The sequence below is a fragment of the Physeter macrocephalus genome, chromosome 12, assembly GCF_002837175.3.
Source record: "Physeter macrocephalus isolate SW-GA chromosome 12, ASM283717v5, whole genome shotgun sequence".
Lineage (NCBI taxonomy): Eukaryota > Metazoa > Chordata > Mammalia > Artiodactyla > Physeteridae > Physeter > Physeter macrocephalus.
This window is the reverse complement of record NC_041225.1, coordinates 64,253,654-64,271,945: the sequence shown is the minus strand read 5'-3', so window position 1 is coordinate 64,271,945 and position 18,292 is coordinate 64,253,654. Positions and strand designations below refer to the sequence as shown.

The 18,292-nt window shown below is 40.2% G+C and overlaps 1 protein-coding gene and 1 long non-coding RNA gene across 5 annotated transcripts in view; one reads left to right on the top strand and one right to left on the bottom strand.

Moving 5' to 3' along the window:
* Window positions 1-10,903, bottom strand: part of FOXN2 (forkhead box N2) — a 57,650-nt gene extending 46,747 nt beyond the window's left edge. Inside the window, exon 1 of one of the 4 annotated variants that reach the window (XM_024118920.3) lies at window positions 10,716-10,903. The gene's annotated coding sequence lies outside the window, so the exon portion shown is untranslated. Of the gene's footprint in view, window positions 1-9,283; window positions 9,386-9,810; window positions 9,994-10,715 lie in introns of those variants that run through there. The other 3 variants (XM_007118267.4, XM_007118268.4, XM_028496857.2) reach the window with 3 other exon arrangements.
* Window positions 10,904-11,354: 451 nt separating this feature from the next.
* Window positions 11,355-18,292, top strand: part of LOC129392613 (uncharacterized) — a 33,174-nt gene continuing 26,236 nt past the window's right edge. The window contains exons 1-2 of the long non-coding RNA XR_008618788.1: window positions 11,355-11,529; window positions 11,819-11,861. This is a non-coding gene — a long non-coding RNA (uncharacterized lncRNA). The remainder of the gene's footprint in view (window positions 11,530-11,818; window positions 11,862-18,292) is intronic.

Sequence of the window (18,292 nt, the reverse complement as noted above, 5' to 3'; positions counted from 1 at the left end):
TCCGGGAGGACCCCACGTGCCGCGGAGCGGCTGGGCCCGTGGGCCGTGGCCGCTGGGCCTGCGCATCCGGAGCCTGTGCCCCGCGGGGGGAGAGGCCACAGCAGTGAGAGGCCCGCGTACCGAAAAAAAAAAAAAAAAAAAAAAAAGTTGTGCTCATACCCACCATTTTATACTACATAACGTGTTATATGGTCAAATTTTCTATTCCTAAAATTGTTTCTTGATTGTATGATAGAATCAAATATACAAATGTATCTGTTCTTTAGCAAAAGAATGCCATGAGACTCCAGAAAAACCATGGGCCTAATAAAATCTACAATCTTTAGTACGGTGGCTTACAAATTCCATAAAAAATCTAGCTCCTGTTTGCACCTATTTCACACCACCCCAAGCTTCCTGAATATACAATGCTCGTTAACTTCTTCATGCTTTTAGGTGTATTTTAGGCTCTCCACCCCATGTTTCAGAGAGGCTCAGTCATCTCTCTACAAGCCTTCCTTGAATTATACAATTTTTTCCAATCATGCTTCCTTAGCATCCTATTTATAGAACTTACTTGCTATTTCTGATTATTCATAATTATTTGCTTATCCTTCCAACTCAGCCACTAGACCAGTAGTTTTCAAACTTTTGATGCTATCCCACAATTAGAAGTATACTTTTATAAGAGATCCATGATACACTTACATAAATAACGGAAACAAAATGAAATAGCACTTTTACCCTTACCACATACAACACACTGCAATTTTCTATTTAATTGTATTTAAGAGATGTTGGTCACAATTTACTATATTGATTCTCTATCATCCATTTAAGAAATATTGTACTAGAATATAAATCCTTGTAGGCAGAACAAAAATACATTCATTTTTATGCTCTACCGCAGACCATTAACATTTAGTAAGCAAATGTTTAAATGAATGAATAAAAATAGCAGCATCCTGTACTAGAAAAGTAAAAGACTAATAAGGCTTTGAAGTCAAGCAGACCCAGCACCTACCAACTTTCTTATGCAATCTCTGACAAATGACTTAACCCCCTTACATCCCAAGGAATACCACTTACTTAATTCACTATGACAATAAAGTAGTGGCATTCATGTCACAGAATACGCATTCTATAAATATTAGTTTGCTCTCTTTACCCTGTATTCTTCCTTACTATTTCCTGGGAAAGAAGTATCTCATCCTGGCAAATATCCATTTTTCAAAGACTTCAGGTCACAGCACAAAGAATATGAAATTTTAAAATCTGACAGACCTGGGCTCAAACACCCAGGTCTGCATTTACATAACTTCTGTTTCTTTATAATAAAATATGTCCTGCACAGTTGTTTTGGAGAATTAAATTATATACTCATGTATCTAGTATAATGCCATGCCAGAACATAGTAGGCACCTGATAAAAGGTAGTAATTGTTGCCATGATTATTAATAAATGTTGCTCAATCAGCATAGAGGTAGAATTTAAATTGAACTTTTAAGGATGGAGGAGTTGGACAGAGGCATAGGGCAGGCAGAAGGAACAGTAAAATCTCAATTTACAAGAAATCTCTTCCTTTTTTCCTGTATTTCCTCTTTTAAGATAAACAAACCACAAGGATGTAAGTTCATCAATTTCCTCAATTCTCTACCTCCAAGGTTATATAAAAACTCAAAATAACTGTTCTCTGTGTCAAAATTCTAATTTAAATATTAAATTATGCTCAGTGGGCTGAACACTATAAAATGTGAAAAGTGTAAATGTATTAATAATACATTTTAGGGAGAATTTCAATAAGAGTCCAAAGTAACAGTGCTTTTAGTTAACCCAGTTAAGTAGAGAAAATTAACTGAAATTCTTATTCAACACGTCTTTCAAACCACTTCTTACAAAAAAACCTCTAAGTAGCAAAAGCACCAAATGCCTCTGAAATACAATCAAGAAGTCAAGAATTTTCTTATACAACCTGCAAACTTCATAAGATACGAAGATAATTAAACTATTCTGCTAATTAAACAGTAATACAACTACTTGGAGAGAATCAAAGTAATTTTCCCTTATCCATGTTGGTAGCAAAAAGATGGTTATTTTAATGGTACATATATTTAATCTTTTTGATAACAGCATATTTTCTAAATGGCTACTTAAGAACTTTATTTAGCCTTTCAGGCTTACATATGCTTACAACTGTCAGTGAAATAAGACCTATGTAGGTGAGGGGATAAATTCTATTTATTTTATGTTCACATCAGGCAGACTCCAAAAGAGTAGAAATGATGTCTCTTGCTCACCACTATATCCTTCGCACTTAAATACAGAAGATGCTCAATGAATATTTGTCCAAGTTTAATGTTTATTTATTGACAAGAAAATTAGGTTGAGGGAAATAAAAAAATACATGAATTAAAATTAGGTCAAGGCCTTGAGCATGAGCTGTGCTTGGTAACTTGATTCCAAAGAGTATGATTGGGTGGGGAGTGAAACCTGACAAAGACCTCAAACAGGTGATCAACGTTTGTTAACATTATATCGATTTTTATGTTCTTAGTATATACCTTTAATACACTGTGAAGAAAATGGCACTTCACCTCTGTTGTCTTCCTCCCTAAAACTCTAACCCCAGTCTAATCATGAGGAAAATGTTAGATAAATCTCAACTGAGGGACATACTGTAAGATTTCTGACTAGTACTCCTAAAAACTGTCACAATCATCAGAAATAAGAAAAATTTGAGAAACTAAAATTCTGGAACAGAAAAAGGACACTAGGGAAAAACTAATGAAATCTGAATAAAGTATGCAATTTAGTTAATAGTCAAGTAGCAATTTTGTTTCCTTAGTTGTGACAACTGTACCACTGTAATGTAAGATGTTAACAATAGGGTAAACTGGGTGAGGTATACTCTACTATCTTGCTACTTTTCTCTAACTGTAAAACGATTCTAAAATTAAATGTTTAGGGGCTTCCCTGGTGGCGCAGTGGTTGAGAGTCTGCCTGCCGATGCAGGGGACACGGGTTCGTGCCCTGGTCCGGGAAGACCCCACATAACGCGGAGCGGCTGGGCCCGTGAGCCATGGCCGCTGAGCCTGCGCGTCCAGAGCCTGTGCTCCGCAACGGGAGAGGCCACAACAGTGAGAGGCCCGCATACCGCAAAAAAAAATAAAAATAAAAATAAAATTAAATGTTTATTTAAATTTTAAAAGTTAGGGCTAAGCCTGCGCGTCCGGAGCCTGTGCTCCGCGGTGGGAGAGGCCACAGCAGTGAGAGGCCCGCGTACCAAAAAAAAAAAAAAAAAAAAAAAAGTTGTGCTCATACCCACCATTTTATACTACATAACGTGTTATATGGTCAAATTTTCTATTCCTAAAATTGTTTCTTGATTGTATGATAGAATCAAATATACAAATGTATCTGTTCTTTAGCAAAAGAATGCCATGAGACTCCAGAAAAACCATGGGCCTAATAAAATCTACAATCTTTAGTACGGTGGCCTACAAATTCCATAAAAAATCTAGCTCCTGTTTGCACCTATTTCACACCACCCCAAGCTTCCTGAATATACAATGCTCGTTAACTTCTTCATGCTTTTAGGTGTATTTTAGGCTCTCCACCCCATGTTTCAGAGAGGCTCAGTCATCTCTCTACAAGCCTTCCTTGAATTATACAATTTTCTCCAATCATGCTTCCTTAGCATCCTATTTAGAGCCCTATTATAGAACTTACTTGCTATTTCTGATTATTCATAATTATTTGCTTATCCTTCCAACTCAGCCACTAGACCAGTAGTTTTCAAACTTTTGATGCTATCCCACAATTAGAAGTATACTTTTATAAGAGATCCATGATACACTTACATAAATAACGGAAACAAAATGAAATAGCACTTTTACCCTTACCACATACAACACACTGCAATTTTCTATTTAATTGTATTTAAGAGATGTTGGTCACAATTTACTATATTGATTCTCTATCATCCATTTAAGAAATATTGTACTAGAATATAAATCCTTGTAGGCAGAACAAAAATACATTCATTTTTATGCTCTACCGCAGACCATTAACATTTAGTAAGCAAATGTTTAAATGAATGAATAAAAATAGCAGCATCCTGTACTAGAAAAGTAAAAGACTAATAAGGCTTTGAAGTCAAGCAGACCCAGCACCTACCAACTTTCTTATGCAATCTCTGACAAATGACTTAACCCCCTTACATCCCAAGGAATACCACTTACTTAATTCACTATGACAATAAAGTAGTGGCATTCATGTCACAGAATACGCATTCTATAAATATTAGTTTGCTCTCTTTACCCTGTATTCTTCCTTACTATTTCCTGGGAAAGAAGTATCTCATCCTGGCAAATATCCATTTTTCAAAGACTTCAGGTCACAGCACAAAGAATATGAAATTTTAAAATCTGACAGACCTGGGCTCAAACACCCAGGTCTGCATTTACATAACTTCTGTTTCTTTATAATAAAATATGTCCTGCACAGTTGTTTTGGAGAATTAAATTATATACTCATGTATCTAGTATAATGCCATGCCAGAACATAGTAGGCACCTGATAAAAGGTAGTAATTGTTGCCATGATTATTAATAAATGTTGCTCAATCAGCATAGAGGTAGAATTTAAATTGAACTTTTAAGGATGGAGGAGTTGGACAGAGGCATAGGGCAGGCAGAAGGAACAGTAAAATCTCAATTTACAAGAAATCTCTTCCTTTTTTCCTGTATTTCCTCTTTTAAGATAAACAAACCACAAGGATGTAAGTTCATCAATTTCCTCAATTCTCTACCTCCAAGGTTATATAAAAACTCAAAATAACTGTTCTCTGTGTCAAAATTCTAATTTAAATATTAAATTATGCTCAGTGGGCTGAACACTATAAAATGTGAAAAGTGTAAATGTATTAATAATACATTTTAGGGAGAATTTCAATAAGAGTCCAAAGTAACAGTGCTTTTAGTTAACCCAGTTAAGTAGAGAAAATTAACTGAAATTCTTATTCAACACGTCTTTCAAACCACTTCTTACAAAAAAACCTCTAAGTAGCAAAAGCACCAAATGCCTCTGAAATACAATCAAGAAGTCAAGAATTTTCTTATACAACCTGCAAACTTCATAAGATACGAAGATAATTAAACTATTCTGCTAATTAAACAGTAATACAACTACTTGGAGAGAATCAAAGTAATTTTCCCTTATCCATGTTGGTAGCAAAAAGATGGTTATTTTAATGGTACATATATTTAATCTTTTTGATAACAGCATATTTTCTAAATGGCTACTTAAGAACTTTATTTAGCCTTTCAGGCTTACATATGCTTACAACTGTCAGTGAAATAAGACCTATGTAGGTGAGGGGATAAATTCTATTTATTTTATGTTCACATCAGGCAGACTCCAAAAGAGTAGAAATGATGTCTCTTGCTCACCACTATATCCTTCGCACTTAAATACAGAAGATGCTCAATGAATATTTGTCCAAGTTTAATGTTTATTTATTGACAAGAAAATTAGGTTGAGGGAAATAAAAAAATACATGAATTAAAATTAGGTCAAGGCCTTGAGCATGAGCTGTGCTTGGTAACTTGATTCCAAAGAGTATGATTGGGTGGGGAGTGAAACCTGACAAAGACCTCAAACAGGTGATCAACGTTTGTTAACATTATATCGATTTTTATGTTCTTAGTATATACCTTTAATACACTGTGAAGAAAATGGCACTTCACCTCTGTGTCTTCCTCCCTAAAACTCTAACCCCAGTCTAATCATGAGGAAAATGTTAGATAAATCTCAACTGAGGGACATACTGTAAGATTTCTGACTAGTACTCCTAAAAACTGCCACAATCATCAGAAATAAGAAAAATTTGAGAAACTAGAATTCTGGAACAGAAAAAGGACACTAGGGAAAAACTAATGAAATCTGAATAAAGTATGCAATTTAGTTAATAGTCAAGTAGCAATTTTGTTTCCTTAGTTGTGACAACTGTACCACTGTAATGTAAGATGTTAACAATAGGGTAAACTGGGTGAGGTATACTCTACTATCTTGCTACTTTTCTCTAACTGTAAAACGATTCTAAAATTAAATGTTTAGGGGCTTCCCTGGTGGCGCAGTGGTTGAGAGTCTGCCTGCCGATGCAGGGGACACGGGTTCGTGCCCTGGTCCGGGAAGACCCCACATAACGCGGAGCGGCTGGGCCCGTGAGCCATGGCCGCTGAGCCTGCGCGTCCAGAGCCTGTGCTCCGCAACGGGAGAGGCCACAACAGTGAGAGGCCCGCATACCGCAAAAAAAAATAAAAATAAAAATAAAATTAAATGTTTATTTAAATTTTAAAAGTTAGGGTAAGGGGAATAAGAAATATATGAATCAAAATCCTTTGGAAGTGAATGATGATAAACACTATTTTGGTTCCTATATATTTGGTAGCATTCTCATAGAGTGGAAATTAAGTTATTAAACAAGTCTACAGTATTAATTATGAAGTCACATATGACCAAAGCAGATGCCCCTTATTCTTGTTTCCCAAAGCATCATTCTTAGGCCTCAACACTTCAATTACTAACTCTATAACAAAAAATTGTAACATTAGCTGTCACCTCTATATTGAATGGATTATCTCACAGCTCTAATCTCTAGTCATTAAAGGTTATATTCACCTTGATATCTCCCACTCACCTAACACTCCAACTAAACTCACCATCTTCTTGATTATGCTCCCCTTCCAAACCTCCTTCTCAAATTTATTAATTTGTCCTTTAATAAATCTCTTTCCTTCCCATAGTCAATAATTAGTCCTGCACACTGCTGTCAAATGAACCTTCCTCAAATAAGGATTTTATCCTATCATTCCCAAGCTTAAATGCCACTTTTTTTTTTTTTGGCATTAAACCATGTTTAAATTCAAAAGTGATGTTTTCAAGCCCATCCATAATTGTTTATTCCTTTGTACCCTGAACTTATAAAGAAAGACCTTTCCATCCATCTCTCTACCTCATAAGTGCTGCCTTTCCTTTACTCAGAAAATAATCAAATACTCACTAAGCATATAACATATACCTGAGGTGGGGGGAAAAAGACTCCTCTGGGTGGTCAAAGACTATAATTTTCTTGGAGCGATAAAACCTAAAAAGATAACAAAGAATATGGGAATTTGTCTTATTCAAGGCTGTAGCCTCAGTTACTGTAACAGTGCCTGGTGCATGGTAGGTGCTCAAAAAATATTTATTACATAAAAACAAGGCAGTATAGAATGCTACAACCCAACAGAATAATATGCTATTAGAGAAAAGAATTTCAGTTGGAGAGGTGGAAGACAGGTCTAAAATTCTATGATTCTAAGGCTCGCAGGGCAATCAAGATTTTAACCAAGCCTCAAGTTTGAGAAGATCTTCAACAGTTAAGAGGATGCGTGCAGGTGCATTTCCAACAGAAAAATGTTGTATCAGCAAACGTAAAAAGTAGTAAATTGATATACCATGTTGAAGTAGTGAATAATGAACAGTTCCTGTACATCAGTGGAAGATAAGAAGGGAGAAGACTGGGACCAAAGTTTGAAAAATCTTGAGAAGAAATTTGGTATTATCCTTGATATAAGGTGTTTTGGTTGTTAGAGTGATATAACCTTTAGGAAAATTAATCTAATGGGAGTAACATGAAGGTTAGACTTTTGAAAACAAAAGACTTACTTTCTTCAAGAAGCCTCCCCTATCTACTCAAACCCTCTAGTTTCATTCTCAACTGTTACAGCACCTGCCTGCATCATACAATGTAACTCCGAATTATATCATCTCACATTGTAAACTTTTTTTCTCAAATGTTAATCATGTCTCTTCAACCCAAGAATAGGGATCAAATATTAGAACACTTTTTCTTCCCTAAGAAATCAGCAAAGGGACTTCCCTGGTGGTCCAGTGGTAAAGAATCCACCTTCCATTGCAGGGGACCCAGGTTTGATCTATGGTCAGGGAACTAAGATCCCACATGCCGTGGGGTAACTAAGCCAGTGCGCCACAACTAGAGAGAGAAAACCTGAACACCACAACTAGAGAGAAGCTTGCGGGCCGCAACGAAGACCCCACACAGCCAAAAATTAAAAATTAAAAAAAAAAAAAATCAGCAAAGAATTGGGCCCTCAAAACTTTGTTTTTGGAGGACCTTTTTGGATTTATGCAAAACCCACTTACTAAAATGACAACAATCTAAAAGCAAGGCACACACAAGCTGCCATAAGAACAAGATTAATCCTTGTTTGGATGGCACTTTTTAAAGTTTTATTTGATAGCCGGATCCCATAACTAATAATATAGCTATGTCCCAGCATATGTTTTCAGTGCTTCCTGCTTTATATAAGTATTTCTTCACCTCATTTAGTTTTCTTTCTCAACTATGCACTGCTCTCAGTGGTCAGCACACATATTCATTTCTCAATTGCATTATTTTTTCTGCACCTAAGCCTCTCCAATCTTTTTAACTATTAGTTTCACTGACTGAAAACCACTATTACGGCATAATTAAAATTCTAATAAATGGTGCTACTGTAACTTCTCCACACAGTTCTTTTAAACATTCTAAATGTTTTCTGTGGTTTAGCACTCTTCAAGTAAAACTGATTCGAATAAAAACGTGTTACAGAAATAATTCAAATTCACCAAAACATTTACAAAATGAAACATGATGTACTAGTAAGCAAGGATTGTATGTAATTCTTAAATTCTAAAAATTCCAAACTCTCCAAAAGTTTATCTTCAACCTTTTTTATCTTACTTTAGAATAATTTATTTTAAATTATTTCATTTTATTTATTTTACTTTTTAATTTTTTGATCTTCAGCCCTTGACCTTTTACTTTTATATACTCAAACTTTAATTTCATTCCCTTAATATCTGTTGATGTTTACATTTATATGAACTGTTAATACTTTTCCTTAAAAAAGCTTAAGAAAGTGCCCATGCACAAATCAAACAAGTATTTATTTTATCCCTAAACAAGTATTTTCACTGGTAATATATTTATATCTTTTCAGAGCACAATTTTTATGTAAAAAGAGAAAAACTGAGATTTTTATGAAACTATCAAAAAGAAATCCTGCAGAATGTGATTATTTCTAATTACATTAGAAACTCTCATTAACGACTATGAAATTCAAACGATTTTTTTCCAAAGTTGATAAACTCCATAATGTACTCTTCTATTCCCCATCACTCCTTAATAGTACCTAACACTGCTTAGATTTTAAAGATAAATAATCAAAACAGCAGAAAGCAAAAATGTCAATATATACCTTACAAGGACTGCTAGAAAACAAAGTCTTCCATTCGGTTGGAACAGAGATAGACATGAACGGTTCAGCTTTTTCCACTTCCCCATCTCAGAAAACACCAAAATAAATGTGGATGCAAAGCTACTGCATGGTTACAAAGCCCCCTGGCTACCAGTGAAGGCTCAGCCCTAGCTGCTCTAGGGCACTCAGTTACACTCAACCGGCCACGTGGCTGTCACAATCAGAGACAAGATTAACAGCGTAACCTAACCTGGAAATAATAACCTCCTCCCACAACCTCGGAGTTGGGGTAGAAGAAATAAAGTATGTGTCATTTCTTTGCACGCTAAGACTTTTTTCTGTAAGGAGAAAACCAAGTACAGAGGCTGCTTTAAAGAGGCTTTAAAGCAGAAATCAGGTCCAGGAAGATCCCGAGAGTGTGCCCCCAGTGAATTAAGACACGCCAACTCCCGTGAGCTGCGATGGGAACAGAGGCATTCTGCAAAGGGGCAATAGGGTGGAGTTGAGTAAGATGGAGCACTACGCACATGGGCCGCTTTCCCCTGACGCCCACCGTCCTCCCGGGTTCCAGCCTCGCTGCTGTTGCGATGGGGCGAACTCAGAAGGCTGAAGGGCCTCGCACACGCCCACACGACCTCTCATCTTCCCGGTAAGGGCAGAGATAACCAAGGGCCCAAGAGAAGCGGCGAACAGGAAGTGTCCATATTGCAGCGCTGAAACACCAACTCCCATCCCACCAAGACAGTCACCCTCGGAGGCCCCCCGGGCGCCCGCTGGAGGAGGGGCCAGAGGGTGCCGGGGTCGGCCACCCCCACATCCGGGACCCGCCCCTGCACACCCCCAACGCCCAGCCGCCCCGCTGCTCGAAGTTCACTGCCGGCCGCGCCCGGAGGCTCCCCGGGCACTATTTGGTCGGGCCCAGCCAGTCCGCCCGGGGCCGGACGAGGGCTCCACGCCCCGCACGTCTCGCTGCACTTTAAGCCGGGGGCGGGGGAAGGGGGTGCGTGTGTGCTGCAAAGACTCCCGACGGGCTTGGGGCGCTTCCCCCAACAGCAGATTCGTCCCGAGTGAGCTCTAAGCGTCCTCGGGGCCACCTCCGAGCCTTTCTGAAGAGCCGGCACCCCTCGGCGCGGTTTCCGCCGCGCGACACCCGCTCCCGGGCGGTCATTACACCCCTCAGGAAAAACTCCTAACTCCTCACGGGGCCGCACTACCCTCAGTTCGCCAGCCCCCCGGGAGCCCACACGCCACCCAAGGCGCGCGCAGGGGAGACCCCGCGCCAGCGCCAATCCCTCACGGGACAAAAATGTCCGGGCCCGTCACGGGACAGCCGCCTCCGCGCCCCACGCCCGGCGCCCGCCGCACGCGCTGGCCGGAGCGCGGACGCCGGGCGGCGCCGGCTGGGGAGGGCGTCGCTCCTCCCGGGACTCACCGTCAGCTCGGCCGCCGCAGCGGAGGGGTGAGAAACGAGCAGGGGAAGACACAATATGGCAGAGCACCGCAGCTGCTCCCGGCGGCTTCCAGTAGCCGCCTCCGGGAAGACGCGGCAACAAGCAGGCAGCGGCAGCTGCGGTGGCGGCCGCGGCAGTACCACATCCCCCTCCGGCTCTCTTCCTCCCCTCCCTCCGCCCTCCCCCGCTGCCATGGCAACGCGGCGCCAAGGAGATGAGCCCCGCCCCTCCCTCCGGTCCCCGCCTCCAGCGACCCCTTGGGAGGGGGGCTCCGCCCGTCCCTCCCTGTCCCCTCCCACCTCCTACCGGGGGGCCAGGCCTGGGACCCGGCAGGCTGCCCAGGCGGCGGGTTGGGGAGGAAGGGGGATGCGGTGTCCGGAAGGGCGGGGCTCGCACGGAAAGCAGGGCGGAGAGGTAGTGGGCCAGTCGGGTTTCGGGCTGAGGAGGGGCTGGGGAAGGCGGGAAAATGGAAAGGCCTCGCTTGCCCCGGGAAGGACCTATAGGAATGCGGCGGGGCGCGGCACGGCCGCTGAGTGGCCGAGATGGGGCGGAGGCGGGGCGCGGCTGGGCGGAGCGACGGGTGGCCGCCAGGCTGGTCCGTCCGCGGAACCTGTGCTGGGACTGCAGCGACGGCCCTCAAAAACCCGAGCTGTTGTGGGTTTCCTCAGGAGCTTCCCGCCATTGGCCAGGCTTTGAAAGAGCTTTAGGAACGATAAAGAACTAATAGAAACGTAAAGTAGTATCACCCTCGCTTGACTGAAATTTTATGTGGAAACTAAGCTCAACGTGTCTGAGGTAAAAAAGAAAAAAAAAAGACTTAGGAATCAGATCCAAAATTTAATAAGCATTTACTGAGCGCTCACGAAGTGATATGGGCTGGGCTAAGTTCTTTACATGCATTGTCGTAACCATAGTGCTAAAATAGCATTGCCAGATAAAATACAGGTGTGCCCAGCTAAATCTGAATTTCAGCGTAAGAATGTTACATTTGGGAAATACTTCCTAGTTTATTTTGGTTGTTTTTTTTTTTTTTTTGCTAAATCTGCCAACCCTATCCTAACTCTTACTAATTCCAACTTTACAGATAAGGAAACTGAGGCATAGAAAAATAACCTGTCAAATAGAGGGTAAGTGACAAAACTAAGCCTCCATTTTACTGTCATTCTGATCCTGATAATTAAATCTCTGAATTCCTATATCTACATCTTCAAAAACTAGAGTAGTGATACCTATCTCACAAATGTGTTGAATGGATGTTTTTTTTTAAGGGTATATGAAAGAGACCTGGACAGTGACTGAGGCATAGTAGGTGCTAACAGAAGTTCATTTCCTTCCTGAAAAATGAATGTTAACTGTATATGTGGCCAGGCTCTAAGTATAAAGTGGGCAGAATATGAAACAAGCTGCCTACTGACAATTAAACAAGTCAAGCTGTGGGGGTGACAGAGATACAGAAGAATTATAGGAATCACAATATATAATAACAAAAATGGAAGTTTCATTCCACAGATGAAAACACTGTTTATACCATTTGTCCAGTCATCTACTAGTTCCATTTGTTTTTCATTACACTGTCCTGGAGGGCCTCGTAGCTGCATTCAGAGTAAGAGACCACAAGGCAAATGTACAATGTGCTTCAGTTGAAGCAAGAGTTGCTTCACTTTCTCCCTTAAGCTCAATCACTGTTACCCCCTCATGTGAACAAAGTCAAGGAAGTTTCTAGAGGAACAGTGTAGCAGAAAGGGAGAAGAGGTAAGAAGGAAGAAAGTTTGAGAGAAGGTGGCTTCTGGAGAGTGACAGTCTCCTCATACCTCAGTCTTGTTTTATCTCTGCTAGTCATTGTCATGGTGGCCACTAACATAGGTCTTCATCTCCTTATAGATTATCGCACTAGTGTCTTACTTGATATATGGAACTTTAGTTTCTGTTTTTCCTTCTAATCTATTTTAAACTCAGGTGACAAAACCATCCTCCTCAATTCCAGAAGAATTGCAGAATTTGAGAACTGGAAGTTATATATACTTTAGAGATATATCATCTAGGAGCCCAATCTATCATTGATGGGAAAACAAATCCAGAAAAGTGATGTAACTTGTCCATGGTCAAATAATGAATCTACTGCAGCCGCATCCACTAAGCTTTCTCTGCTGGTCCTCTCTACTGACTGATTCACCCCAGAGAGGCTGGCACATTTAAATTATCTCTGTCGGTAAGGCTCAGGCAGGTCTCTTAGGAAATCTGTCACACAGTTCAGAGTCCAGGGACACTTTTATACTTAGAGGCTATTTTGAGGGCTTTGAATACCTACCAAGGAAAAGCTCTGATTAAAAATAATGATGTTTCAGGGCTTCCCTGGTGGCGCAGCGGTTGCGCGTCCGCCTGCCGATGCAGGGGAACCGGGTTCGCGCCCCAGTCTGGGAGGATCCCGCATGCCGCGGAGCGGCTGGGCCCGTGAGCCATGGCCGCTGAGCCTGCGCGTCCGGAGCCTGCGCGTCCGGAGCCTGTGCTCCGCAACGGGAGAGGCCACAGCAGAAGGAGGCCCGCATACCACAAAAAAAAAAAAAAAAAAAAAAAAATAATGATGTTTCAGAGTGAGTAGCTTTTTTCCAGGAGTTCACAAGAGTAAAAAGTCTAGGAAACCAGAGCCTAACTCTTTAGGAAAAAAAGGATCCTGGCATTTAAGATCTCCTGCAAATCTTGTATCCTTTTTTTAAAAAAAATTTATTTATTTATTTATTTATTATTTGTTTTTGGCTGCGTTGGGTCTTCGTTGCTGCGCACGGGCTTTCTCTAGTTGTGGCGAGCAGGGGCTACTCTTCGTTGTGGTGTGCGGGCTTCTCATTGCGGTGGCTTCTCTTTTTGCCAAGGATGGGCTCTAAGCACGTGGGCTTCAGTAGTTGAGGCATGCGGGCTCAGTAGTTGTGGCTCGCGGGCTCTAGAGCACAGGTTCAGTAGTTGTGGCACACGGGCTTAATTGCTCCACAGCATGTGGGATCTTCCCGGACCAGGGCAGGAACCTGTGTGCCCTGCATTGGCAGGTGGATTCTTAACCACTGCACCACCAGGGAAGTCCCGAAGCTTGTATTCTTCTTTCTCCAAAATACTTTAAAAGAACGTACTCATTAGTAAACTTTACTAGGAGACAAATGCATTAGAAAATATATTGTTTAAAATGCCCTCATGTTTAGGTTGAAAAGTGATAGGAACTCAAATATACATGTTTAAATTTTAAATGTATTTATCATTGTATCATGTGTATTTAACAAAAGACTTTTTGATCATGAATTGATACGTCCAAAAGTAACCAGTTTACCAACACAGAATCTAGACTTCAAGCCCCCTGAGGTCAGTGATCATGTCTTTTTCATCCTTATAATGTAATTTCTTAGAATAGCTTTCAGAACAAAGATGATGTTCAATAGTATTTGTCAATAAAAGAAGTAACTTTCCTCAAATGATATCAGAACTAGGATACAACATTCCTAAATACTGAGCTGCCACTTGGACTCAAAAGACTGTGAATGAAAGTCTTAATTCTTTTTTCCTTTAAGGATCTTTTTCAAAGTCCTTCTTAAAAACAACTACCTATGTTTAATCATAGCTACATTTGTACAAGCCCTTGTATTGGGGTTAATTTGGACCAATCCTCCTATTGAGGAGACTAGAAAAACTCAACAAAATATTTAAAAATCAATTCAAAGGCATCAGAGAGCTAACAAGATAGGAATTACCAGACCATGGATCTTAGGAATGATGGAGGCCCAGGGACGTCCATTTATCCATTCCATAGAAGGTTGCTGAGAGGATGAGCAGGGATGAGGGACAGTGATTGGAATTCAGGGTGTGCTAAGGAGGCAGGAGGAGAGCTCTGTTGAAACTCCCTTGCTTTGTACTAGGAATCCAAATGGCTACATCCTAGAAGTAAATGGGTGACATCTCATTTTCAAAACATCTCAACCCTGAGAGTGGATTAGGATAATTCCCTTGAGCTAATACCCACAAGCCCTTGGTGGAGGCAAACTGAAATCCTTCCTGGAGTAAAGTAATATCATGCTAGGCCTGAAGTCATTTCTACTAACAATCTTGCAAATACAAAGTCTAGTGTACAATTAAAAGTAAGTCATACAAGGAAAGAAAATCAGCAGAAACAACAGAGAAAAAATACAGACCCAAAAGGAGTTCAGAGAGTGAAATTATCAAACATAGATTTAAAAATAACAATGCTTACTATATATAAATAAATAAAACACAAGATTAATAATCTAGGCAGATAACTAGAAACCTGAAAAAAGAATCAGATGAAAATTTTAGAACCAAAAAGTTCACTAACTGAAAATAACTCAGTGATGGGTATAATAACATATTAGACACAGATATAAAATTAGGGAACTAGAAGATAAGTCAGAAAAAATACTCAGAATGAAGCACAAAGAATAAGAAGGATGGAAAATACAGAACACAGGGAAAGCATGTAGAAGATACAGTGATAAAGTTTAATATGCACGTGAATGGAATTCCAGAAAGAAAGAAAAGACAGTATAGGGCAGAAATAATATTTGAATGAATGAATCCATAGCAGGGTAAAAAAAATTCTTTTAATCAACACAATTGACACATAAACACATCATGAAAAAACTGCTTAAATCCAAAGACAAAGAAAAATCTTAAAAGCAGCTAGAGAAAATAAGAATTGATCTTTAAAGAAACAAAAATTAAACTTACAACTAATTTTTTTAAAAAATATTTATTTATTTATTTATTTGGCTGTGCTGAGTCTTAGTTGTGGAATCCTCGTTGCAGCATGCAGGATCTTTGTTGTGGCATGCAGGATCTTTTAGTTGCAGTATGCGGGCTCTAGTTCCCTGACCAGAGATTGAACTTGGCCCCTTTCTTTGGGAGTGTGGAGTCTTAACCACTGGACCACCAGGGAAGTCCCACGACTTACTTTATAACAGAACTATCTTAAGCCAGAAAATGATAGAATGATAACTTCAAAGGACTAAAAGCAAATATTTTAAGAATGAAGGTAAAATTTTCAAAATAGAGTATTTGTCACCAGCAGATTGATAGTGGCATTCTTTAGGCAGAAGGAAATTATCCTAATTGTTAAATCAGAGATACATGAGGAGGGCTTCCCTGGTTGTGCAGTGGTTAAGAATCCGCCTGCCAGTGCAGGGGACACAGGTTCGAGCCCTAGTCCGGGAAGATCCCACATGTCGCGGAGAAACTAAGCCCATGCACCACAACTACTGAGCCTGTGCTCAAGAGCCCATGAGCCACAACTACTGGGCCTGCACTCTAGTAAAATTTTCAAAATAGAGTATTTGTCACCAGCAGATTGATAGTGGCATTCTTTAGGCAGAAGGAAATTATCCTAATTGTTAAATCAGAGATACATGAGGAGGGCTTCCCTGGTTGTGCAGTGGTTAAGAATCCGCCTGCCAGTGCAGGGGACACAGGTTCGAGCCCTAGTCCGGGAAGATCCCACATGTCGCGGAGAAACTAAGCCCATGCACCGCAACTACTGAGCCTGTGCTCAAGAGCCCATGAGCCACAATTACTGAGCCTGCACTCTAGAGCCCACGAGCCACAACTGCTGAGCCCACATGCCACAACTACTGAAGACCACGTGCTTAGAGCCCATGCTCCGCAACAAGAGAAGCCACCGCAATGAGGAGCCCATGCTCTCCGCAGCTAGAGAAAGCCCACACGCAGCAACGAAGACCCAACGCAGCCATAAATAAATAAATAAATAAATAAATAAATTTATTTTTTAAAAAGACAGGAAATAAAGATCAATCAAAATAATAAATATGTGGATAATTCTACATGAATATTGATATTACCTATTTAAGTCAATAGTAGTAATGTCTTCTGTATTTAAAAATACACAACTGTATATATGTCAGGAGAGGGGAAAAGAAATCAAGTGTTCTAAAGTCTGCATTGTCTAGGAGAATGGAAAAAGTTACAATTAATAATAGACTCTAAGTCAAGAATACATTTTGTAATCTCTGCAAAAATCACTAAAGGAATGATATAAGACTATGTGTATTAGTCAAGGTTCTCCAGAGAAAAAGAACTAACAGCGTGTGTGTGTGTATGTGTGTCTGTGTGTGTGTGTGTGTGTGTGTGTGTGTGTGTGTGTGTGTGTAGAGTGAGAGCAAGAGCGAGAGCGAGACAGAGAGAGAGATAGAGAGACACTTATTTTAAGGAATTGGCTCAAGTGATTATGGAGGGGCTTGGAAGTCCAAAATCTACAGGGTAGTCTGACAAGCTGGAAGCCCAAGGAAGAATTGCAGTTTGAGTCCAAAATCAGTCAGCTGGCAGAATTCCTTCTTGCTCAGGGGAGATCAGTCTTTGTTTTATTAAGGCCTTCAACTGAATGGATGAAGCTCACCCATGTAATGGAGGGTAATTGGCTTTACTCAAAGTGCACTAATTTTAATGTTGATCGCATCCAATAAACATTTTCACAGAAACATCTAGAATAATGTTTGACTAAATATTTGGGCACTGTAGCACAGCCAAATGACATATAAAATTAACCATCACATCATACAATTTCCAACCTAAAAGGAGAGAAGTAATGGAGTAATAAAAGGTAATCAATCTAAGTATAAGATAGGACAAAACTAACAGTATATAACAGACAAGACAAATAGGAAGTACTTAATAAGATGGTAGATTTAAATCCAAATATATCACTAATTACATTAAGTGAAAACAGATGCTAATTTAATGAAAAAGATTTTTTTGGTTACCTATTTTTTTAACACCTTTCTTGGAGTATGATTGCTTTACAATGGTGTGTTAGTTTCTGCTTTATAACAAAGTGAATCAGCTATACATATACATATATACCCATATCTCCTCCCTCTTGTGTCTCCCTCACACCCTACATATCCCACTCCTCTAGGTGGTCACAAAGCACCGAGCTGATCTCCCTGTGCTATGTGGCTGCTTCCCATTAGATACCTATTTTACATTTGGTAGTGTATATATGTCCATGCCATTCTCTCACTTCGTCCCAGCTTACCCTTCCCCCACCCAGTGTCCTCAACTCCTCTCTATTTCTGCATCTTTATTCCTGTCCTGCCCCTAGGTTCTTCAGAACCATTTTTTTTTTAGACTCCATATATATGTGTCAGCATACGATATTTGTTTTTTTCTTTCTGACTTACTTCACTCTGCAGGACAGACTCTATCCATCCACCTCACTACAAATAACTCATTTTCGTTTCTTTTTATTGCTGAGTAATATTCCATGTATATATGTGCCACATCTTCTTTATCCATTCATCTGTCGATGGACACTTAGGTTGCTTCCATGTCCTGGCTATTGTAAATAGTGCTGCAATGAACATTGTGGTACATGACTCTTTTTGAATTATGGTTTTCTCAGGGTATATGCCCAGTAGTGGGATTGCTGGGTCATATGGTAGTTCTATTTTTAGTTTTTTAAGGAACCTCCATACTGTTCTCCATAGTGGCTGTTTCAATTTACATTCCCACCAACAGTGCAAGAGGATTCCCTTTTCTCCACACCCTCTCCAGC